The 26,117-nt window shown below is 37.2% G+C and overlaps 1 long non-coding RNA gene across 3 annotated transcripts; it reads left to right on the top strand.

Annotated features, from left to right (window-relative positions):
- On the top strand, positions 1-26,117 carry LOC122158419. 3 transcript variants are annotated; one of them, XR_006168223.1, is made up of 6 exons: positions 1-35; positions 10,306-10,346; positions 11,528-11,588; positions 20,838-20,888; positions 22,375-22,453; positions 26,028-26,088. It is a non-coding gene; the product is annotated as an uncharacterized LOC122158419 (long non-coding RNA). The 3 variants fall into 3 exon arrangements; XR_006168221.1 differs by having other exon boundaries at positions 22,375-26,117; XR_006168222.1 differs by lacking the exon at positions 1-35 and adding an exon at positions 6,369-6,383 and having other exon boundaries at positions 22,375-26,117.

Below are 26,117 nucleotides of genomic sequence, written 5' to 3'. Positions count from 1 at the left end.
CTCCTCTGGAGTTTTACAGTGAGCCCAGGATGCAGGTAAGCATTCTATCTATTCTCTTTTTGTTATTATAATCTGCTTTGCCTAACTCTCTTGTTTATTTCATAATTATAACGTATTTATATTCATTAATTATACAGAAACTTACAACAAAGATGAATGAAGAGAAACCCCACTCTGCAATGCCAGCATATAAAACTTGAATTCTCAAAATGAGATGTAAAGTATGGCCCAGCGTGCTCTCTCAGCCTCTTGGATCAAGAAGCACATATCAATCTCTGAGCCTAATTTCAAAGCATAACTTTATATAGATGATAGTGTGGGGCAAGTAAATACCAAATACCAGCAGCTATTTATGGAATCAGATTGCTCATACTGTAGGGCAGTGTATGGCTGAAACTATGACTGTATTGACTAGTTGACCATTGATCCTGTTGCTGTAGTTTGTATGCGTTCTGATACATGCAGGCAGAAAAAAGTTTCTTCACGATCAAAGATTGTCTGGAGGATATAAATAAATATTGTGAGTTGAAGAACTTTTGGAGTAATTCATAGTAGGCTTGATTTCTGAAGCAAGCAAACAAAAAAGTTGAGTGCTTGACTCAGACCAACCCTGTGAATGAACATGTGCATGCCTGTACACATCTCACTAACTTTGTTTCAAAATAACATAGAAAGTCAATTAATTGAAAGCGAACACGTCTTACTTTAACTCTCTATTTAGTTAGTACTCCCTGAAAATATTCTTTTTAAAAACAAAGCCAAAATACTTAGAAAGAACAGTAATGAGCTGTGTCTACCACTTCATTTCCACATTAGAAGGAAAATAAAATAAGATCACCACAAAAACTCTGTCCCAATTGTATCTGAATTTCTTGCAAGTTTTCACCAAAATTACAAATTTGGTGATTAGCTTCCAGTAGAGAAATGTAATCCAAACTTCTAGTGAATGATATTCCTGGTATAGTCAAGTAGCTCTGCAGGAAAGATATCTCTGGGCAGATTCTGTCACGATGGGAAGTGCTCACAAGGGTGCTAGGGGATTCTGTACTATTTCAAAATCAAGCAGTTTTCGTGCAAAGGAAGAAAAAATAAATGAAGTAACAGTGTTTAAAAAAAACATTTGTAATCTGAAATGCAGGGACCAGGATGTGTGGCAGGAAGAAATCGTAGCAGGTGAGTGAAGCTAATATCCCATGCTACTGCAGGCCTGCAGTCCGGACATGCAATTCAAATTATTTTGTTAAGAACTGATAAATCTTTGATTTTGGGAGCGATGTGACAGTACATTTTGTATTTCCTGACGCAGCATGAATCTAAGAATGTTTCTTATTTCATATGGAAATGATTTTGGGATGCTAGCGACATAACATTTGGGGAATGAACAGTCTAAAATTTCTATAAACACCAGAATCAAGGCATTTATGAGTTTTAGTAAAAATTTTATTGAAGTCTGGTCATGTTGGCATATTGTGCATTTTAAATGTAAATTAGATTACTGGCAGTAGATTCAATTTAGTGGTAAAAATGTAAAGAAAACAGTTGGGCTACAGATGAAACAATAATGTAGCTGTTCTTTAGTTAAGAGAAGAGTGAAATCCAGAAACAAATGGTGCTTGGGAATACTTATGGTAGAGGAAACATGCTGCATACAATTAACTTTGTCAATTTTATGCAGTACAGTAGTTTTTGTTGCTTTGAAGAGCAGTTTCTGATAGTAAGCATATGATAGGGCAAATGGATGGCTCTAAGGATCTGCAATGGAAACAGAAATCTTTTCATCTTTAACTCCCTTGTTAAAATGCAGCCTAGGCTGTGAGAGATAAATGCTGATGACTTTGTGTGTACAATTTGTCTGACATGACACCAGGTCTGCTCTCCTCCTCCTTCCCCCATAACAGTATTTCATATCCAAAGTCCATGTGACTAAAAAGGACTATACTTCTTGGCACTGCATTGGCAGTTCCAGGGAAAATATACTACTGTTGGGATGTGGGCATTTGTCTTCTTTCTCCAGTTTGTCTCATTGTCCTGATGTCTGGACCTCATTCCATTAGTCTACCAAGACAAAACATCTGCTTGTTGGGCATGTCTTCAGTCATTTTGGAAAAGCTTTCAAATCTCCTGAAAAGCAGCAATCATAAATAAAACAATAATAATATATCAGCTTAAGATTAAGCTGCTTGTAAAAATATTCAAGAGAAGAATTCAGGGTGTGGGCAGAGAGAAAGCTACTCTACTGGACTATAAAGAAGATTTAGAACATGTTGGAAAACAAATCCCATTTGCCTCAAAGATGCAACCATACTGAAATTTGATGATTTTGCATCTACAGCAACCTCTGCAGATTGCAAGTGGTAGAGCAGTGCAGCTAAGTAGATTTGATGCAGTTATTTAATTAAGCCAAATCTGTTTTTGGTTCAAAGCTATTAAAATGGATACTGTTGCTTACACAAACATACAACATGCCCCATTGCCCTGGTGTTATTTATCCTGTAAATGATAAAATTGTAGGAAAAGAGTGAAATTAGAGAGAAGTCACCCTCACGTGCCAATCCATCAGGCTAAAGGCAAGTGTCAGAGTATTGTCTTGTAAGTAATGGTCTTCGAGGTTAAAATCTTGTTCTGTGATGAGCTAAGCTCCTTCTAGAAATGAATGGTGGGAGAAACGGAAACCTCCCTTTAACGACAGACCAAGTTTGATGAAAAAACACTTGGGCAAAGCTCATGTGAAGGAGAGGGCATGGCTAGGATTCTGACAGTCACCTTCTGTGTATGGGAACAAGAAGCAGGGAAAATAACTTACAAGTGTTAGAGCCCAGGGTTTTACCAGTATGGGGTCAGGTTTGTGAGAAACTGAGAAGGTGAGTGAGGTTTTCAGATAAGAATTAATTGTGCAACAGACTTGAAAACTGAATCCTGAATTTCTGGCCTCCAAAGCATGACTTCTGTACAGGTTCCTCAGGTCCATCAAAGAAATACTTAATGAATTTTATGAAAAAGAAAGCTGGAGCTTTGTTTAGCTGAATTAGAGTGGTTCAGGCACTGCAGTGACTAACAGCATTAGGAAGCATGAAGTCATACAGAGGTACAAGTAAAACCAAAATGTGAATAATGCAAAACTGGAACTGATTTTACCTTTGGATATCTTACTCCTTCTGTTGGGACCCACAGCTCTTTCATTAGCAGCACTCTTCCCTTGGGTGGATACAACCTGTATGTATTTGCTGTAACATTTCTCTTGTGAACTGGCTGGTTTGGAGGAAAGGCTTTGGGCTTGTATCTCCCTTTTGTTCCCTCCAGCTTCTATCTGTACTTATTAGTCAGCACAACTTCTATTGTGTTCTGTTGTGTTAAAATTGGGACTGCTTTGGCAAGAGCCTTTGACACCTCCTCTCAAGTGGGAAGTTCACTTCATTGGTTAAACAACTGGCTGGAGATTTGTGAGACTGAAATCAGTGTGTTGCACTCCTATTGTTTTCTTTCTGCCTTTGGCTAAATCACTGGAGGAGGAATTCATCTCATCTGGCTTCAGCTGTTACAAATTAGGCATCCAGATTAGCTTGTTGTCTATGCTCCCTTTGTAGTAAATGGAGTGGAACAGGAACCTCTAGGGGCTGACCCATCCCTCTCAGAGATGTCTGCTCCATCCAATGTCTACAGGAAGATTGATCAGTTAGCTAAGATCCATATGCCTTAATTTCAGGTGCCTAAAATCAGTAAAATTGGATCCCATACTTGGTCTCTCTTTTCTGTCTGTTGCACAAAAATTGAATCCATTAAGCTAATTAAAAACAATACAATACTATGGCTATTCACATTACACAAAGAAAACAAAGTCAACTTGGAAAGCAATGACTGACTTTTAGAGCAGATACTTAGGAATGTAAAGGAATAAAAAGATGCTTCTTGAGCTTTTAAAATCTCATCCCCAGTGAGATTTTCAATTGCTTACCTCTTGGCTCATTATGAGATGAGTAATTGAAAATCTCACTAAATGGTCACCTGTGTGTTGAGGTATTTAAACACCTAGCTCTGTCCTAGTCTCATTAGGGAGGGCACTACACTGAAATGAATCTTGCTCTTCAAGTGCTGCTTTTCCTAGTTTTGTGCCCCTGCTTCTGTGTACCACATTTCTCGCTCCTGGCAGAGGTAAGCTTGGAAGAAGAGCATGCGTGACACACAACACTGCAACTCTCCCCTGCTGGTAGATAATTCATTAGGATGAGAGCTGTGGCAGGGCTAGGAAGAGAATCACTTAATTGCAGCCTTCCCTCCCATTCAGCTGAAGTGTGTGGAAACTTGGCATGGTAGAGAGTCTTGTACATAAACTATATTTTATTGCTTGGAGTTGACAATTCAGCTGTGACTGTGGAACTAGAAAGTTACAGGCACAATGCAGAGAGTGCGAACTTAATTTCTTCTTTCTTTTGGGCTGCTTTTCTTCTCTCACTCCTTGCTGAGTGTTTCCATCAAGACCAGCATGATAAGAGTTAATGGGTGACCTGGGAATGAATGTATGTGTGTGTGGTGAAACCGTTCCTCCTTTCTGATTCTCCCTTTCCATTTCTTTATGTGAGCAGACTTGCTTGCTGTCCCAAGAGTGCAGGAGGCAAAGGTGAGAAGGAAGCTGACAAACAAGGAAAATAATCCCTTTGCCCACCCCTAGTGGAAACTGTTAGCTACAGCGTGCTAGCTGAGACAGAACAACTTAGCTCAACCAAATCTCTTTTATTATGTTCCTGTGTTTATTTTTCCGCTGTATTTATGACTTAGCATGTTGTTTTTGGTGTGGAAAGGACTCTAAAGCTGTAGATATGTGCTGTAATTATACAAATTCCTCTGCATGGAGTCTGTTAAAAAGATTGATCTATTTTTATGAGGACACACACAAATACTCATTTTGATGGACCTCATTGGCATTTATTGCAAGCCTGCCACTACTAAAATTTAAAGCCAACCTTGTAAATTTTATGGAAACTACATGCTGCAATTATTAGCCTGAAGACCTCCTGTCTTGCAGGAATGAGTCAGATTTTGCTTTCCACGTACACTATGGTTTACACCTGAAAGAGATTAGTGGGGACCACCAGTAGCTTGAAAACCTAATCTCCAGTATTTTGTTTCCAGTTTAGCTCTGAAAGATACTCCAGGTGTTCTCATTAATTAGTCATTGTAAGTCACTGTGTCACTATTGTGCATAGAACAGCTGTTTTCCTGGTGCCTTTTTTTTTCTGCAGGAGTGTTTTAAATTAAAAGTTGGTTTATACACTATTTAATGTTCAGAAACAATGTTTGTGACTGGTGAAAATGAAACAAAAACAGCCCCTAACAAATCAGTTTAGGAAGATAAATTCTACAATGGTGTAACTTTACTGAGTTTTACCTGAGTGGATGGTCCAGCTAAACTCCACAAGCAGATTCTGTTTTTTTTCCTGTTTTTATTTTTTTTTTTTCCTGTGGCAAAATTTCCACTGTTATCAAGAATTGGCCATAGTCCCTATAGACTGTGCATGTTGTGTTTCTACTCATATGACTTTATTTTATAATCGCAGACTGAGGCAGACAGAAATTAAGTGAATTAGAGCTACCAATCCAGGCAATCAAAATGGAAAATTGATAATAGATATAGCTAGCAAACAATAGTATGCAAAGTATAAATATGAATTTGTGTATTTTGTTGTATACTGCCCCACAAAAAGCCTTGCTAAATTTTTTTGTGAAGCCTTGCTAGATGTTTTTGTTTGTGACCAGTGAGACAGCCTGTTGCAAAGGAAAGTTCAGCTGAAAGCAAGCAAGTCATTGTTAAAGAAAGAGAACTTGTGTTGGATCTAACAACCATAAGTTACATTTATTTTGTAGTTCGTTATGGTGAGGCTCTAGAAGAAAAGGTATTATTGTCAAACCTTCTCATCCTTCATTTCAAAATAAGTCCTTGTTCTTCTCAGATCAGTTGGATCCCAAAGGAGAAGGGGGAAGAAATACTTGTGTGTTCATCTTGGTGGTATTATGCCTCTCTCCTCTGGAAAGCTAGTGCTATTCTCCATAGCTCCGATAGTGCACCTCTCCAAGCATCTTAGTATTAATTTGCAATAGCTTCTAATCAGTAAACCTCCCTATTTCAGAGTAAACTCAGAAATGGTACGTCAGATGTGTGGTTGTGAAAACTGTACCTCCAAGTTGCTAAAGAAGGGACAGTATCTGTAATTATATTGACTACAGATTTAAATGAAAGAGGGTTGATAAGTTTAATTTTAAGTCCCCAAAAAGCTTGGTTAAAAAAAAAAAAAAAATTGTTGTGACTATAGTGTATCTGTAATAAAAAGTTTGCTGCACTTTCTTTGTAGCATCCAGTTTGTTTGGTCTTGGGGGAAGGATCAGAAGAGGTAAGCCACTTTTTTGGCTTGAAAAAGCTAAAGAGGTGCAAGTTGATATTATCTTTTCACTACTTGTTGGATCCTAGCCAAAAGCAAGAACTCAAAAGAATTTATTTGTTTTTACCAAAGAAATGAAGAGGAAGCTTCCCTGTTAGGGGAAGGTGGGTGACAAGGAGAAAGGACTTATGGGTGAAATTACTGAAGAAATGATTGAAAGAGCTTCTTAACAATCTAGATCAGTAATAGAGTACATCAGGACTAGAAAAGGCAAAGAATAAAAGGCATTAGTCTGTGTAACATTAAAAATATTTGTGGAAGTGCTCACTTTATGAATCCATTTATGTCAGGATGACAGGCTGCAGTAAAGATATTGCAATTTCACAAGAGGACTATGGGTGTCTTGACCTGGCCTTTAGACTAGGGAATGACAAAAAAAAACTTGGGAAGACATCTTGAGAGTCCCTGGCAAATGGTGGGTCTATGTGTCTTTGTGAAGTAGCCTTAGATTAACCAAAATTATTGTGAAGGAAAAAGGGCTTATAGTAAAAAGACATTTGTAAGAGGAGGATGCTCTTCACTCATCCGTAAAAAGATATTGTTCTGATCTGTAGTGACTAGCAAGCAGTATTTACTTTGTTGTCCTGTATGAGAATGTACATAATGAGAAATATGTAAAGCTCTTTTGACAAGTGGGCAGGGCTTCTGTGAGTGAATTGTTTCTTTCTTACTTTTCTGAATTCTTGTTTCTACTTGAATAGTTTATCTCTGGAATTGGATACAACTTTCTTTAATAGAAGGACAGGTTATCTGTATCATTAGAAGAAGCATTAGAAGCATTCTTCTAAACTATTAATTCTTCTAATGTAATAAATTTAGCAATATCCTGATTCTGAGTATATCATAATTGTTTGTGGAGCAAAGCAAGTTAGTTGTGCTCTTTCTCTGATTTCAGAAGTACAATGCATGCATGAAATGTTGTCACTTCAGCTCATGATATGTCAAGATATAATAATGTGCAAAATGCACATAGAATTTACACTATAATGTGCTTTAATTTGATTTGACGTTAGATTTCTACTCCTCATCTTTTCATGATAGCTACTGAAAAGATGTAATTTTATTTTGAAGTCTTAAATTTTACCTTTGGCATACTCTGATAAATGGAAATTGAGGAGGGAAAAGTTATAGAGCAGAGTTGTGGACACATGCAAATTAAGTTTTGACTTTGATTATATTTTTTTTCACTTTCTATTTGAGATGTGCACTCATTCTATTTTCCTTTTTGGTGAATATTTATCCTGATGGCTATCGCTAAATAATTGCTTGGTGTCTAAAGCTTTTTCATCTGACGGGCAATTCAAAACCTTGATCAAGGTCAATTGTTAAGGTGTCGAAATCTGAAAATTTAATCATCACCAACAGTAAAATGATACTCAGAATTATACCGTTAAGAAAAGCCACTATTTACCAAGGAAAGAGTTTTTTTTATATCCAGTGATCATAGTAATTTCTAAAGTGTAGCATCTTAGAATTTGCTTTGGCTTATTCACTTGAGAAAATGGCTGTCTATTCATTCACGCAGGAAATTCTGGACAGCTAGTCAGAAAAACAGACAAAATCCAGTCTGATCAAGAGTAGCACAGGTTTTGTCTATAACTTAAAGAAACTTGGTGCCCTAACCATGTTTTGATCTGCCTCATATACTTTCAATGCACTGCAAGTCCCCCATCCAAAAATGACCCACAGTTGAAAAATCAATTCTCAACCACTTTTAGTAAGACCAGTGTGAAATCATGCTAGTTAAAACATCTTCCATGGGACTGGGCTCTGCTCGCAGATATAGTACCTGCTCACATGAGACCATAATAGCATTTAGTGATGCTTTCCTGTACAACAAACACTTGCAGCTCATTTGTCTGACAATTCTCTGAACCCACTTCTGCAAAACATTTCTAATGGCATTTGCATGCACAAATTTGGAACAGGGAAATCCAATTTACCATTATACTTAGCAATTAATTGAGACATATAGCTGACTTTGACAACAGAATGACACAAGCTGCATCTGGTTGACAAGACCCTCTCTTTCTAGCTGGGAATTTGCACATCATTAGATAGTCACTCTGTTGCAACTGGAGGAATGCTGTCATCTTTTATGGTATGGTACCTCACAAGAATGTTCACTGCATAAGGCACAAGAAGGTCAATATATCCTCATAGAAAACTGCTGTTTGTTTGCTTACTCAGGATCTCAAGAGCTGCTCAGGAGGCCTCACTTGCTGCAGCTGTTGTCCCAATGCAAATCCAGTGCTCCATCCTGTGGAAACCCAAGGATTAGACTCATATCTAGAGGCTGCACATTATTTCGGCAATAATAACAAATTGGCTAGATCATGTAGTTCAGAGCAAGGAGCCCCTGCACCACTCTGAAATCTCATGTGCTTTGAGTATATCTCAAGTTCTCTGAATGCTTTTGTTTATTTTTAGTTTTGTTTGTGGTTTTTTTTTTGTTTTTTTTTTGTTTTTTTTTTGTTTTTTTGAAGACATGCTTCTTGATGGCTGTCAAAAGTTTAACTGGGGAATAGCATATATTTTGTTCCTGAGTGAGTATTGAGTCTTCGCCAACAGTTCCTGGGCTTCCCAAAGCTTCCAAGCTTCCCAAAGCTGCTGTGAAGATACCTTTGATACCTTTTGATAACTCCAAAAAGGCAGGACAGTAGAGCAATAAGAAGGCTGCAGTTAAGTACCCTGTTAACAAGCAAAACTGAAGACTGCGTGGAAAGGCACTGTACTGCTTTACAAATAGTACTGACGTATTTTTTTTCCTGATGCCTAAGAATCTGCTTCTTGATAAAGACACAGGGACCTAATTCATTAGGAACTCTCCTGGGGCATCTTTAGTCAGGTTATTTCCATCCTCATTTTGCTAGCATCTTTCAACCAGTGACATGATTACAACCTTATGTAAATATATCCAAAACAAATAGCTTAGATATTACGTATTGTTCTGGTAGTATGCAGTGCAACACATTGTCATTTACAGTGTTAGATTTTGCTATCAAATAGCTCTATACTGTTACAATTGTTCCAGAGGTTTTTGTTGTTCCTCTGGAACAATTGTAGCTGGTTTTGAGGATGGTAGATTAAAGCTTGCGTTATCTCCATCCAAGGAAGAACAGTCCCACCTAAGCTGTGTGTATGCAGTAAAGCCAGTATGTTGAGTTCAGTAGTAGCACTTGGAGTGACTGTTTCTGTAATGCTTCTACAGGAAATGAATGTGTAGAAGTTGGATTGCTCTAATGGCAAAGAATTAAAAAAAAGAAAACAAAAAACTCAGCAAATTGCAGATCTCACAAACATCAATCTTCAGAGTGAAAAGGAGTCTTACCATAATCACACATGATCATTTCCCACTTAAATGCAGGGCCTATTTTTTTTTTTTTTTTTCTTGATGTTCTGAAGATCTCCAGGTGTGGAAGCGAATCTGGCTCTCTGGAAAGTGTGATTCAGAGTTCTGTAAAGAATTTTTTTTCTTATAACTGAAATTTCCCTTGCTGCAGCTTCTGTTTGTTGACTCTTGTCCTGTTCTGCGCACCTCAGGTAGAGCATATGGTTAACTTTCATTATCGAAGAGTGTTTTTATCTCAAATATATCACATAAGATCTTTTCATTTCTGCAGTATCCTACTAAATGTATATCAGTAGGGGAGGAGAAAGAAGGTCAGGGCAGTACAAGATTTTTTTCTTCAAAGTTCTGTTTCCTCTAAGGATTTCAAAGAACATACTATGGAAAAAAGGCACTAGATGTGCCTCTGGAAATGTTACATCTCTTCTCAGAAGTATATTTGCAAATGTGGGCATTGAAAACTTGTAAATACTGAATTATTTGTCTTGTCTGAAATCACAAAAGAAATTAATCAAACCACTTCAGTTTTCATTTTAGGTGCCACCCTCTGTATCAAAGCAATTCAGGTCAGTGTGTCAAAAAAGTTTGTGCCTGTTTTTTTTCTTATTGTCCCATTATTGAAATGATGATACAAATACTTTCGGCTTGGAACCTAAAAACACATCAACAGCTATGAGACCTTTTCTTCTAGGAAAAAAAAAAGTGTTTCATTTTCTTTTGGGTTATTTGTTTTTTCCCTTCGGTGGGCATTCATACATTTTTACTAGATCTCTTCTTGCCACCTTAAATTAAATTCATAAAAATGTCAGAATGCAAGTGGTCAAAATTCTTTTCTCATCAGTGCTGTGGTTCTAGAGGGAATTTTTTTCTCCAGATGATGCTATTTGAACTTGACTACTGACAATAAATTTACTGCTTGTAGAGCTCCAAATATGTGATGTCTTTTCCTTCACTTTCCTGACTTGATGCTTGTAACTTTTTCCCTTTCTGGGAAAATATTGCCACACACAAAGCACTTTTCTCTATTTAGAAGAAGTTCCGTGGTCCTTCCCATGAGAGGGTCATGTAAGGCAAGGCCATGAAATGAAAAGTTTAATCATGTCCATAGCAAATAGGAACAGGGATCATGTTAGAGAAAAATAGTCCATTTCCCTTCTTTGGTCTTTGATTTATACTGTATTTTAGCAACTAAAATTTGTTGTCATGGCCCTGTAAGTTGTTCTGGTATAAAAATAGCAACCATATAATCCTCAGCCTACCAATGTAAGTTAAAACGTAGAGGTATTGATTTGGAAAAGATTGGTTTAGCATGCACTATTTTGTGTTTTACAAGAATTATTGCATTCTGAAAGCAAGATTATAACAGTGTTTCCAACACTCCTGATTTTTATTACAAGTCTAACGACATTTGGTGTTTTTCCTTAGAATGCCAGCTCCTAGACACATCTCATTACCTGTGATTCTCAGTTTTCATAGAAAAGGAATGATTTTAGCTCTTGCAGTTCCTGAGAAAAACTTGCAAATCTTAGCCCCAAGCCCTTTAAAGCAAAAAGTAAAGACCAAAGAACTTGTAAAATTCCAGTTTGTAAATTAATCTTACAGTCTTTGGTTCTGATTCAGAACTTCTGGGTGTTTGAGGCTGGAAGTAGATTTCCTATTAAATTAATGGATTACTTTTTAAAAAAAAATTCATTTCAGATTTATTTACTGTTTTTTTTTTTTTTCTAATCTTTCTTTGCTATTCCAGATTGAAGTCTGAGAAGATTGACTTGAAAGGCTTTGAGATGCCTCAAAAATAGTGTTCATAGGTGAGTGAGGTGAACAAGGCATTTGCATGCCCAATAGAGATTTGACTGGAAATATTTCTGTATCCATAAATATAACATATGTAAACATTACCAGAACATTTCACAATATAATTTTGAACTAAATCTGTGTTTGCAGTACTTAGAGGACTTCACAATTTTTCTATTTTAAAATATATCATGGAAGAGAAGTCTTTTAATTTTGGCATGTGCTCAGAAATGCATAGAAATGTTATAAGAATGTGCAGGGAGGGCGAATGAGTATAATAGATCTACCTGCAAGATATTTTAATTCATTTTCTATAGAAAGTAATTGGGATCATTTGTGCTAATTAGAGGGTTTATGAAAACAAAATGAAAACATTATAAATATGATGCTCTGTTCCTGGAGGACTCATTTTTCTGTCCTTCAAGAAGAGAACAAAAGTAGTTCCACGTGCCCAAGGTGGTTTGTCATGAGGCATGGACTGCATCCAGCAGGAAAAAGTGCATAGAGTACAAATGATGGCGTGTACACAGGAGTATATTTGTATTCAAATACAAAAATACTTTGGAAATAACTTTGATTGGAAAATCCATAAATTATAACAGTTTGTTACTATTTTTACATCTACTCATCCATCTATGTTTATATTTTACAATCAGTTATTTAAATCAGCTGATGCTGCTGCCATGTTCTGCTTATACTGAAGTATCTGAACAGACAAAGTTTTTACAGTACTGTGGTAAATTCCAGTCATACAGTTCTGTGGGGATCTTTTGTCTGTTTTCCTTGTGTGTGAGTGTGTGTGTGATTTGCTTGAAGAAATAAGAAAATAAAGCAGGTGAAGTGAAGAAAAATTGAGGTAAAAAAATTTCTTGCTGCAAAATGAGAAATTCAGATATCTGAATACAATTTTCTCTAAATAAAATACATTTTTTTTTTCTTTCCTGAGGGGTTTTTTCTACTGGTACAATTGTAGCTTGTTGTTAAAATTGGAGTTGTATCATAGGCAATGCCAAACCAAACAGAGCTGGCTACAGCGTTTTAATGACTTTCTCTGGCCCACACAAAGCCTATCTACTGTATTTATTACAACAACTCCTCAGGGCTAGTCAGAGGCATTGTGTTCACTGTGAAACTTGTTATGTTTCGCAAACACCAATTAAGAAGCAGCCTTTCTCACTTTGCTACTTCTCTACCTCCTCCCCCCTGGGTTCTACATCTTAAATAAAGTGGTGAAGGGAAAATCTGTATAGTAAAAATTTCTCCTATATGCATGCGTATATACATGGCTATGCATGTATATGTAGATGTATAAATTTCAGAGAAGCTATGCTACATTTCTACATCTCCAGTTTCTCCTGTACAGAAAGTGTTGTGAGATGTGGAGGAAACTCCCTGCACCATTGACCTCTGGTGCTGCCACAGCTCTCCATAAACTGGTCTGGCCAAACTTTCACAGACCAAAACTTTGTAATATTTTCTGTTTGTGATCAAAAAAAGCTCTTCCTATGTGGGGATCTGACCATGGAGCTTTGCGTTCTCCCACCTCTCCCTCACTCCCTCTGTGCTCTGTGCAGAGCATCACTTGCAGTCACCACTCATGGGAAACTGCGTTGCACAAATTCCTACACAGCCACTGATACTGAAGTGCAAGAAAATCCCATGGCTTCTCTACTTCTTTGCCTTCAGTTTCCCCTTACTAACTTTATTTTGCACTCTTAATATATTAACATACTTTATTTTGCTCTATTAAATTAAAATATTTGGCTAAATTTCCAAGCAGTTAATCCCATTACTTTTTTTATTGGATTTGAAACGGGTTTGTCAAGAAAACTGTATTCCTGCAATTTATGAATGCACTGAAGAACGCTTAGGAGACGACTGTGTCTGCATTCAGAGCAGGAAATGTTAAATGGAAATTGAGAGAGAATTTGTAAGATTTATTTTCCACTACTGCAAGTCTTGATCTGAAAAATAGATTATTTCTTTTTCTCCTTGTGTCCAAGAGACAGTGCTATAATTTTTTAATAAAGATCATATAGCCTTGGAAAGCCATTTAACAAGCTTTCTTGGGATATTAGAGTACAAGCAAGGTTTGTCTGTTTAAAAAAAAATATATATTCTGAAATGTGGAAAATAATTTTAAATTTTGGACAAGCTGTGCATACCTTGTTTTTTGTTTGTTTTTTTTTTTTAATGAAGTTATAAAATAGATGTTGCCCCCAAATACCCTGATCTACAATGATTAAATTCAGTTTTGCATGGAGACTGGGCATTAATCTTTTGCATCATAGCTTAATGATTTATTTTGCTTGGAAAGTAATTGTGGTCCTGAACTTGTCCTTAAGTCCAAATGGTTTCCTTGGTAGCTGGATCAGGCCTATAGATTGTGTGATAAAAGCCAAAATCTGTTTTGAATAGACTGGGCTGAGTCCAGGGCATGATAGGACATGGTTGTGTAGGAGTGGACATGAAACATGGTTTTATTTTCAGAGCATCTGGAACATGCCCTGAGGTAGGCTCCAGCCCCACGTCTGCTGTGGGAGGGCTGCAAGATGAGGCAACAAGGAGCCAGGCTGCTCCCAGGCCAAAAATTTTCATATCCATTCATTTGGGCAGGAATCCCTCACAGGATAGCTGCTGGGGAGGGCAAGTAGGAGGAGAGGATGTGGCTGGTTGGAAACCCGAGTTTCCAAACATGGCTATGGGGCAGATAGCAGCAGGGCCATGCATACCCCATGTGGGAGCCAGGCACCATTCTGAGAAGTTTCAGAGGGGTACAACCTCTGGGGTCTCCCAGTCCTACCAGGGCTCCAACTGGGTATAATGCACTGGTTTACCATCAGTCACACACTTCTTCCTTCCTTGTCCTGTAGGCTGGATAATGTCACTGTGCCAGGGCATTAACCTTGCGGTTTCTGCATCTAAAATTATTTTGTTTTGAGTTTTCTTCTAATATTACAGCTTTGCTTCTGGTTTATAAATGCTCCATTTAAGGAACTATTTAGCAGTAACAACATTCCTGAGCTCAATCCAAGGATTGAGCTAATTATGGCTTCCCTTCAAAAATCCATCTTTAACTCCCTTCTACCTCCACCCCTCTCTGCTGTGGTCAGAGATACTGAAGATAATAAAGAGCTAAAACTCCTACCTAAATAAACAGAGGAATTAATTGGATGCACTGTTTCTGCCAGATTAGCAAATCCCCATCTTGCAATCTTTATTTATGTGAGTTATCCTGCTAAGTGGAAATGCTTGTGTAAGTAATACCTCGAGTCTTGAGAATTACTCTGAAAAACCCAGAAAGTCCAGGAGGTTGGGTTTTTTTTTTAGTATCTTCTGTAAATGGGAGAAGGAAGACTGGCAAGAAATATTCTAGCAATCCCTTAGCTAATTAAAGTGGCTGGTGATGAATATACAAAAGAAAGTTCCTTCTGCAACTGCGTAACTGCTGCACTAATTCTTCAACTTTATATCCAAGAAAAAGCATGTCTTAAAGTATCCTTGGAAAAAATAAGCCTCTTCTGTTTATAGGCAGTATAGTTCCACATTCTTGGTATATGGAACACCAAAAGTCCTGGGATAGCCAGCATCCTGGCAGAAAGCCATGCATCTTATTATATGGTAGGAGAGACAAATTTCCTCCTGCACAGTATGTCTATAAATAAAGTGCTTCTTCCACAAGCGATTAAATGGAAGCATTTTTCCTACCAGCATGCAAATACAGTATTTGTTTCTTACTGCTAGTAATAGCCAATTTGCAATATTAGTTTAAGATCAGAATTATTTTAATGATGACTTTAAAATGCTTTCTCCTTGGTTTGCACAGGGATGTTAAAATAAATAAAATAAACAAAAAAAATTTCTTAAAGGGCATTTCTTCACTTTTAAAGGATCTGGAATTAAGAAGGCCTCCTTGAACTTTGTAAGCTGTCCATGATTAAAGTGTTATGTGTGTCTCAGAGGCAATTTGAAGTTAATTATTAAGGGTTGCCATTCTATTGAAGCTGTGTTTGCAGACAACCTGTAATATCTTTGGGGCATTTGTGTAGTTTATTTACATACTACCTAGCAAAATAATCTCGTATTTTTTTGTTGATGTCTCTAGGGAGACACTAGAAAAATAAATAGTAATACATGACTCTTCATCTAAAATCTGGATAGCAGACAGCATCGCTGATATGCTCTTACCTTTTATTCAGAATATATGGTTATACATTTCTGGGAGTGAGTAATGAGGTTGTTGAAGTAAAGCAGGGGAAAGGCTGGGGCACCTTCATCTGATGGTTTTGTTAGCTTAATTTTTGTAGCAATAAGTAAGTCTTAGGTGTCTTTGTTTTTCAGCAAAGTATTGTAGTATTCTGAGTTACTATGCCTATCCTCACTCCTTTCATGGATGAGGATCAAAAGGAAACTGGAATGGCAGTCCATCTTATTATATGAAAAATTTTATTATATTACAAATAGAACAGCTTCAGGATGATTGACAGGAAAACAAAGATTTTCTACTGTAACTGGTAAATCTGCAGCCATCATATAGAATAATTGTATGATATTTCTAAATTGTTAAATTGTTACCTGGACCTTAGTTTTGCAAAATAACAGAAACGTGGAACTGTTGAGGTTGGAAAGGACCTTTGATAGGCATCATCTGCATCCTTCCCATGTTTGAGTAGACATCTTGAGCAGGCTGCTCAAGGCTGGGTTGCCTGTACTCCTCATAGGAGTTCCGTTTTTTTTTTTTATTTTTTATTTTTTTTTTATATTTATTATAAAAAAAAAAAAAAAAAAAAAAAAAAAAAAAAAGAAAAATAATCAATTTCAAGTTTATTTTTCTCTTGTTGATCCTAGAACAAAATCCTTGTGGCTTTTCTACTTGTCTTCCTTTCTTCTCCTTTATGAAAGCTCTTCACACATAAATAGCATAACCTACAGGGAACTACCTCCAGAAGGAAATGTTTGTAGCAGTGGCATTCCATATGGCGAGAAGGGTGAAGAAGTTACAATGCTTAATCAGTGCTGGAAATTAGATTATTCATGTTGCAGTTAGAGGCATTATTGTAAAGAATTTTGTAAAAATGTTGATTATATAATTAAACAGTAGAAGGAGTTACTATTTTTTATCTCCTACTGTTTCCTGATGAAAAACAGTAGTTTTTAATGTCTTTTGATCTAGTGTGTGGCAGATGGTTTCTAGTAGCTTTGCCTGTCTCACACATTGAGTGACAGCCAGAAAGGTGTCCCATACAGACCTAAGTGGGGCTATCTTTTTGTAAGACAAAGTATGTTCTTAAATAATAAATGATCCTGGCAAGTTGTTTATTACCAGCAGTTAATGATCTGTTTATTAGTTAAAGTCTGTGGCTGTTAACACTCCAACAAATCAGTTCACTCTGTTAAACATCAATTTTGAGTACATTATTGGTATTAACCATACAACGAACTAGAACTGTTGCAGACAGTTGATTTTATTGCTGTAGTAGAATTGTATAACAGGAGGCAAAGGTGTTTGATAGGATACCAGTGTTCCTGAAAAGAAAAATAGATTAGGTTACTGTTGTTTGTACTGGTTAACAACTGGCTTTTATTCATAGTGAATGTATATTCTGTTTTCCCAAATGTCTCTCAAGTAGGTACATTTTGAAGTCCTAAATTCTCTAATTTCCATGTTTTTAATGCTGTAAGGATTACTTTTGCTTGTGTACATTTACTTTGGAAAGAAAAAATATATGGTGGCCTTAAAAATTAATTTCTAGGAGGGGTGTGGGAGGAATAGCTTGCTTTAAAAAATTGCTCAGAAACTAAATTTTGCTAAAACCACTTGTTTGAGCAATTGGCGCCAGATCAACTGGTTTTCCAGACTAGTTGCAGCTACTGGGAGGAATAGGCAGAGACAGAGTTTGAAGACTGTGTTGGATCTGCGTTAAGCTATGCTTCGCTTACATCATGTTAAATTCCCACAAGCATCTTCAACAAAATAAAGTTCCAATGGAAGACCTCAGATATTAAGTGATCTTGATGAGAATACTTGATCTTGAGTGGAATGGTGCTCTACACAGTTTTGGCTCTGCCTACTCCCAAACCATAAAATACACATATTCCAATTTTGCATCTGATCAGGAAACTAAGCTGTAAAAGTAAGTTCACTCCTAGGGCTCAAGTGGTGGTAATAAGTCTGGCAAGGCTGGATAAATAGGTGTGAGAATTACATTCCAACCCACAGATTCAAGAGTTCAAATCTGTTCTTTCAATTTTGGCCCACTTCTTGTAAAAGGTAGCTCTGATACTTTCAGCATTTAGAAATAATCCTTTGATACATTAGCAGAAAGTAATCCCCAAAAGCATTTCTTTAAATTGTATCAAGAATACTTTTTTTCAGTTTGTCTGACAACTAAAATGCTCTTATGTTTTCTCGATACTGAATTAATTACATTGGTACAAGTCATTACATGGAAGCCAAATTCTTTTTGGCTTTTCTCAGTTCTAGAATGGCTTATTCTGGTTTAATTTGAATCATTCTTAAAACAGCCAAACTCAGCTAAAATAAACACAGTAAAAACATCCATCAGTAGTTCATAATGCTCAGCTAGTGCAAAGGCTATCTCAAAATAACATTTTAAATTAAATCACACTGACTTGATGTCGATATCCTGCAACTTGCCTGAGGTAGAGCAAATTACTTGAAAATTTGTTCTATCACCACAACTTTAACTGTAGTGTAAAAGGTCAGTACTGAACAAGAATTCAGTAACAAGAGTGACACTTTGGACCCTGCACAGCAGGTCGTCTAGCAGACTTTTCTGTAATGGTATTAAAGTGCTTAGCTCTTTTTATGCTCAACAGGGCAGTAAATAGGTTGGCAAACAAGGAATAGGAGGACCTGTGGTTTACACCCAGTGTCAACAACAAGATAATTTGCCTATGGCTAAGTACAGCTTTCATAAGAGTTTTAATTCCCCTAGAGGCCCTGTGGTTTCCATCTATTCCTGCAATTAGCCCTTTATCACACAGGAAGGTATTTGCAATGTAATCTGAATTAAAACCTAACCCAACACCCGTTAAAACCCAAGGTGCTGAAGATTTGCTGGAATACTCTCGCTGTCGGTGTGGTGCCAGTATGGGTAGTTCAGGGGCTCAAGCTTCCCCCGTGCACAGCTGAGTTCTCCCATACCACAGCAGGTTTCTCTGCTCCGTCCAGAAAAGTCTCAGAGAATGAAGTAACAGCAAAGTGTGGGGGTGATCTTAGTTCTCACCCTTGCTAGACAGTGGCAAAGACTTTCCAGCGGCCTCTGGGAGCACTGAATCATATTTTAATCTTGCAAAGCATGTGGAGTTTATAGACCAGTGATATGAAAATGATCTTAGCTGGAGTCAAATCGCTTGCTGTACCCTTGAGGATTATTGCCTGCAGCTGAAAGTTTCTCTGGTTGGCATTCTGAATTACTTAATTCACAGGGTGCACTGCAAACACAGCATGATTACACAAAGTCCACATCATCCAAGGAAGAAATCTGTGGCTGCTTGAGCTGATTGTTAGTGCTATAAACTCAAATGCACTGACATTTGCTTCTTGCCTGAAATGTAATGATCTTTTCTGTATGTGTATTTATGTGTTTATACATTATAGCCTTGTGTTGGAAGACATGAATGTTAAATGTGTTTTTCTTCCCTGACCTGAACAGCTTTTACTGACTCTTATTCTACCCTGTTTATACAGTGCTACATAGCAATGAGTGCTTTTAATAGAAATACCTCAGAGCTGTTTCTGGTGGTACTTATTTTTTCTTTTCAATGTGATGCAATGCTTAGCAAAAGTAATTGACTTTCCTCATAGTTTTATTTTCCTTCAACCTTCAAGAAGAGCAATTCTCCAGTTAAATCCCTCTAAGTGAACACTGCAAATGCCACATCAGAGAAAAGCATGTGTTTTACCAGTCTGGCTTGAGAACATTTGAAATCAGACCTCAGTTTGAACCAAAGGGTGGAGAGCAGCAGGTGAGGTGACCAGGGATTTGGGGCAGGGGGAACTTATTGTGACTTGAGGAAATGCAAAAATTGTGACATTTTGCCATCATTTGTCATAGCATCTGACTGGCATCTTTAATATCACAGTCACTTCTAGAATTGTGTGGTTTGGTCATTGAAAGGAACAGACTATTATTTTTCTAGCATTTCGTGAACTGTCAACACATAATTGTTCAGTATTCAGTAAACAGGCAGAAAATCCAACCACAGATTCAGAATTTCTGATGTTAAATTTGCAAATGCTGGAGTTCCTCTAGAATGAATGATTTTTGAATAAATTTATTTATGGAATTGCTGTGCACAGGCTAACTCCACGGTTATCTTGGTAGAGTGGATGCTTCAGTTTTCATCTCTCCATATGCCTCAAAATGCACAATACAGCAAAGTGTATTTTGCAGTGCAGAGGATTTTAAGACACAATTCAAAGGCTGTCTGAGCAAATGCCTTGCTGAATCAACATTTACACTAGCCATAGTCAGTTTTGTAGTCAGTGTATGCCATGCACAAGAAAGTAAATTTATATTAGCAAAGCTCTTTCAAGAGCCTGAAGTTCATACTGAAATAGTCCTTGTACTAAGAATCCAGTTGTTGGGGCCAGAGTACAGGCTGGGGGATATTTGTTGAAAATATTTATAATTATGTTCTGGTTTCCCTAAATTCTGCTAATGTTTCAACATGAGTCAGACTTCTTTTGTTGAATTAGGGCAGGCTGAGGTTAGGAGAACCTAAAATTAGTGGGTTTTAAACTGATTGCTAGACTATGGCATTAGTCATCTGATGATCAATGACTTCAAAAGTCATTGTAAAGAAAATACTTTATAATCAAAAGAAACCAGAAGAGTGTGCACATCCATAATAGGGGAACTTTTTGGGTTGCAAAGATTCTGAAAGTTCCTTCAGCTGTTTTACAGTTTGTCTAATGTGCATTACAGAATATTGGCACTCTGGACCTTAACATCACATCCATCATTGGTTTTTCAATGACTTATCACGGACAGCACTTCAGATAGATGCATGAAACAGCAATGAATACAGACAAACCTTGCTGCCACCAACTACTGTTTCAATCTGTCTTCATGCCCTGTTCCAAACAGCAGATTTTGTTGCAAACATCAAGTTTAACAGCCTAGAGCAACAAAACTGAAGCTCAGGCAATGACATGTGGCACTGTGCTAAAAGGGTTCTGAAAAGACCCGGAAAGATAGCCTCAATAAGCTTGAAGTGCTTTTCTTTATCCTTAGGTGATTTCTGAAGGTGAAGTACTCCGATGTAAAAGCCCATACAGCCTTAAGGTAAGGTTACTCCTTGTCTGTTAAACTTGGATTTCTTAAAGAGCATGCAGTAGGATTCTGATAAAGGTCTGCAGCTTACTGTTTTCTTAATGCCTATTGTGCAATGCTTCTGGTACACGTGGTATGTGATAGCTGAAAGGTGCAGAGTACTTGCGGCATGAAAAAAGTTTCCCAACTGCAGATTTAGTGTAGACCAAGACAGACTATAAATTCACATTTGATGTGCACAAACTTTCATGAATCAGTCTGTCCCGAAGTATCTTGAGCACTTTGGATTTTCACAGTGTGGAATACCTAGTGTGTATTTACTGCCCTGAGGTTAATGCACAACAAAGAAGTGGCCTAGGAAATGTTGATGTCAATCTGTTGAAGTTTTGAGCATATTTAATCTCCAAATCTGTTGCTGATGTATGCTGATATATACTGCAAGAGGCAGAGCAGGAAGGAGTCATTATTTCCTCTCAAAAAATAATTTATCAAGGGCAAAAGTCCTCACTCTCAAAAATGTATGTAACACCACGTCAGCACATAAGCAAGAAGATGTAATTGGTAAAACTTCTGAAACATGAGCTATCCCTGTCTTCTGGCTGCTGCATGTTCTCAGCTAAGTTCCAGATCCAGAGCTATATCTAGCTACACACCGCAACAGCCTTCTGAAACAGGCATTGGGCCCAATCCATGGTCTTGCATATCTTTTCAGTAACTTTGGAACAAATCCTCCAAGAAAACTCAGAATTATCATAAAAGAACTGAACTTCCTTCAAAACCAAAAGATTGAAGACCAGACTGTATGGAAACAAGATGTAGAAAAAAATGTATTCAAAGGTCAAAGTGTCTGATCCTAAGGACAGCCAAAAATGTAGGGGGAAACATCCAAGGTCAGGCTGGATGGGGCTCTGAGCAACCTGATTGAGCTGTAGGTGTCCCTGTTCATTGCAGGGGAGTTGGACTAGGTGACTGTTAAGGGTCCCTTCCAACTCAAAAAATTCTATGACTCTATGAACAGATAAATACTGACATAACATTCTGGTTCACTGGAGTAGCTGACACTTGTTTCCCCTGAATACTTTATAATCACAAATTATAAAAATGCCTTGTCTCATTTGATCAGGTCCGAAGTATAAAGTTTTAACTATAAGTTCTCAAACTTGTAGAGTATTGATGGAATCTGAAACTTCAGTCCTGAACTGGTGAAAGTTGAGTACCAAGGGAAAAGCCATCAATTAATCTAGACTTCAAAGATAATCCTATTTAATTTAAAAATTTTCCGTTAACTTTCAGAAAGGTATTAAAACTTTTGTGTGTACTAACAGTACAAATAGAAATAGCTTTATAAATATGAAGAAGAAACAAACCCAAGCTTTAGAATGTCATATAAACATAGCTTCATACTTCTGTCCTTCAGTGATTTGGGTCTTGTGTTCCATTCCACAAATGACCTTTGTTGTAAACAAACTGTGTTTTTCCCCCTAAATGCATGAATTAGAATTCATCTGGGGATACAGTTGACTGAGAATGCTGTGATTTAATCTAGAGACCTATGTTAAGGTCGAGAGCATTAGTAGGTAAGTATAATCATTTTCTACCTCAGCTGTTTAACTGGATGACCCTGTTTATCTGTGTAGTGTAACCAGTGGTCACTGCAACCAATTATGGTGATATTGTTTATTTCATTATTTCAAAATAACATCTAACCAAGGCAGCAATTTTGTAATTCCTTCTGGCATATTTGTCTTGCTTCCATTAAAACTATTACCTTTCATTTTATGTTTCTCTACTGTAATTATCCTTTTTTTTTTTTTAACTTTTGACCTTTGCAAGAACTAATTTTTAATATAATTTCTTCTTTTTTAAAAATTGTGAATCTTCCTGATCAGTATCTGGCACACCTCACTCACTCCAGAAATAAAGCAGTCAAGGCTTCTATTAAGTTTCAGTTACATGGTGTTTGGCAATGATAATGTAACTTTTAGCTGGAAGATCCCTCTCTCTCTCTTTCAGTTCGCATTCAAAATCAGTGGCACTTAGCAAACAGGCTTCCCTCAGTGTAGAATTGGGTGGTAATTCCAGTCCCACTGGAGTAAAGCAACTAGATTATGCTGGAGTGATACACATAAACTCTAAAAATCCCCAAAATAACCTATATGTTTCATGAATATGTTAAAGAAAACAATGCAATAGCTGCCTTATCTGTGGCTCCCTTATTTATTTTTAATGCTGATTTTGTTTCTCTAGCTCCCTAGAAAATCCTTTTGAGGCTCTTTGCATTACAAATAAATGGCTATTTTGGGTGTAATCTCCCAGGGCCTTTCTGGAGAGGGGAGAGGTTCTGGTGGCATTAACTATGTCTGGTGGCATTAAGAAGAGATTTAGCCAAGGAAATAATACTTGAGTAGAATGATAATCGCTGACCACACACAATTTCTGTTGACTTGATTTGTAGTTGTGTGTGCTCAGGATCTCTTGTGGTTTAAAATCCAGTGTGCTACATGATGATCCAAGAACTTAGTTCAATCACTGGAAAAAGGCAGTTCACCAACAAAGGTCTTACTTTGGTTTATGTTTGTCACTCAAGAAAGCATTATTTTGGCTTACTCTGTGTGTGTGTGTGGTTATCATTATTATTCTTTTTAAACTGCTGTATTTATTTATACTAGTAAAAACCTAGCATAGGAAGAGATCCAAATAGATACTGTGTTTAACACAATTTAGGCAATGTATGTAGGGATTAGATGCACATACCTATACACAGCTATATGTGACTATATGTACAGGGAATTAGAATTATTCTTACAAAGACAAACCAAAGTACTGAAATGTTAGAGTGAAGTCACCTTCTCTTGGAAGCTTGTGAGAACATTGTTATGGTATGGTTCAGTTTTCAGGGAAAAATTTGGTTGTTGTCTGTCCTATGATAGGGAGTCACTTCTAAATTGTGAGTCATTCAAGAGACTGCTACATCAGCCTCTGCATCACAACTTTTGGCATGATTGTTGTTCTTAATGTTGATGTCATCTCACTTTACTGATACTAAGCAGAACTGATCACAGCATCTTTGAGTTTATGACCAGACTGCATCTAGTGGAAGGCAAATGACCATGGAACAGGAAAACCTCTTGTTGGCTCCTGTGAGTGCAATCAAGGACCAGAAATTTTTTTTCACTGTCCACTCTGAAATATACTTTATTTTGAAAGAGTCTTGCAATGACCTGCACAGTTTAGATGTCTCGTAATTCCTGTTCTTTATCAGCAATGATACAAACCTTAGTTTGCTAAGCATGATATGTGTTGGAATACATGAGAAACCTGCGCAAAAAAAAGAAAGAAGGAAAGAAGGAAGGGAAGAAAGAAAGGAAGAAAGAAGGAAGGGAAGAAGGAAAGAAAGAAGGAAGGGAAGAAAGGAAGAAAGAAAGAAAGAAAGAAAGAAAGGAAGAAAGACTCTATCTTTCACTTTTGTTCACATTCATGAACTTATTTAAGAGATTATACTTTCTTCATTAGAAAACCTCACATCAGACTGAAACCATAACATATTAAGCTTCTAAAACATCCAAACCACCTACAACAGAATGTGTCTATGTTGACTCATTACATTTATGGAAAAAAAAAAAAAAAAATCATCACTGTACACTAACAAAAGGGGCAGTGTATCTTGAGAAGTGAGTGTATGACAAACTGACATATACAATAAATACGGATCTTACTACAGTAACAGATTGAAATTATATAGCTCATTTGAACCTTTTTCCAACTTCAGCTTAGCCTCAGCTAAAGCACACAGGAAATAAACACATTGAGCTGTCTGGCACCAAGCAACTCTCCAGGTCCTGTTCTGTCTCGCACTGGGCTAGGCTTATCCATCCAATCAACATTAGGAGGTTTATTTATGTGAGACAGATATATTAGCAATAAATGGATTTATTCAGTAGCTTGCTGGATTTATATACATTCACAAAATCATTTCAGTTTAAGGAGACTTAAAACTGAGTGACCTACTATTTGTGCGCTCTGTGTGATGAAGCCCTTATGGTTCTACACTGCTCTTCACCAGAAAGGGAAAATAAATAAATAAACAACTAAAAGGGAAAGGGGAAGAACAAAAAAAAAAAGCAACCCAACCCGAATTGAAGTCAGTGAGATATTTACTAGAGTAATACCTGCAAAAGACTTGGGAGCTGGTGAAATGTCAGTGGACGCACAGCTGGCTGAACGGCAAAACCATGGATTGTGGCATGCCGATATACTTTGTGTGCAACGTTCCACACACACAAGTCCGTTTTAATTTTTACAAGCCAAGAATAAGTGGAAGAACTCAGAGAAATACATTCAGGAGGGATGTCTGGCTTTCCTTTCTCCTATCTAGACGTGCTTGCAAGTCAGGTCTGAACTGTATTGAAGTGTTTTCATTGATTCGTGTCTGTTTCTTAGAAAACAAGACAGAAAGTTCGCGCTAACGCTATGGATTGTCCATTTCAATCAGAGAGTGAGTGGCACGTTCTCACCTCATTTGCAATTTTTAATTCCAATTGGACACTGCTTTTGAAACGTCCCTTCTTCTTTTCCCGTTCTGCTGCCACTTGAAAGTTGAAATGTAGCAAGAACGTAATGGTAGGTGCCAGCATGCTGAATTACAGGGTGACTGCTTTAGCTGATCCCAAAAAGCAAGTGTCTTTTTATACCGCATAAAAGCCTGAAATGTTTACATATCAAAAGGCTATAGGCCAATTTCTGTCAAAATTATACATGAAGCTAAGCAGTACAAGCAATTTATTTAAACACTAGTCATTGTAGAAAAATTCAAAACCATATGCTCTTTTAGCAGTTTTTCACAAATGCATTTGACCCATGACTTGGCAAGACATGCATGCTTCATAATTTACTCTAAATTTCAAATTCCCCTGACATTTAAATAAAAGATCTTCATTAATAGAGTTTATATGAATGAAAACTTTAGAAGCCGATATTGTTAGAGGGAAACTTTAAGGGGGGAAAGGGGAGATGCGTTTTGAAAACGCTACCTCGTTTTCAAAATGACTGACTTTCCTAATCAGTTCAAGATAAGTTTATTCTGGGAACAAATTACCGTAATTTCTCATTGTACCGTTGGTTTTTTGCTGTTGTTGTTGTTTTCCCCCGAAGTAATGATGCAAAAGCTGGAGAGTGATGGCATTCGCACGGGAGGGATGTGCTGCAAAGCTCCGAGGGGCTCTCGGCGCTGGAGCGGACCCT

This window comes from Centrocercus urophasianus, unplaced genomic scaffold (assembly GCF_019232065.1).
Source record: "Centrocercus urophasianus isolate 14NV4802_14NV808 unplaced genomic scaffold, USGS_Curo_1.0 seq_14, whole genome shotgun sequence".
In the NCBI taxonomy this organism is placed as follows: Eukaryota; Metazoa; Chordata; class Aves; order Galliformes; family Phasianidae; genus Centrocercus; species Centrocercus urophasianus.
Note: the sequence above shows the minus strand (reverse complement) of the source record. Positions and strands in the feature narration are given on the sequence as shown.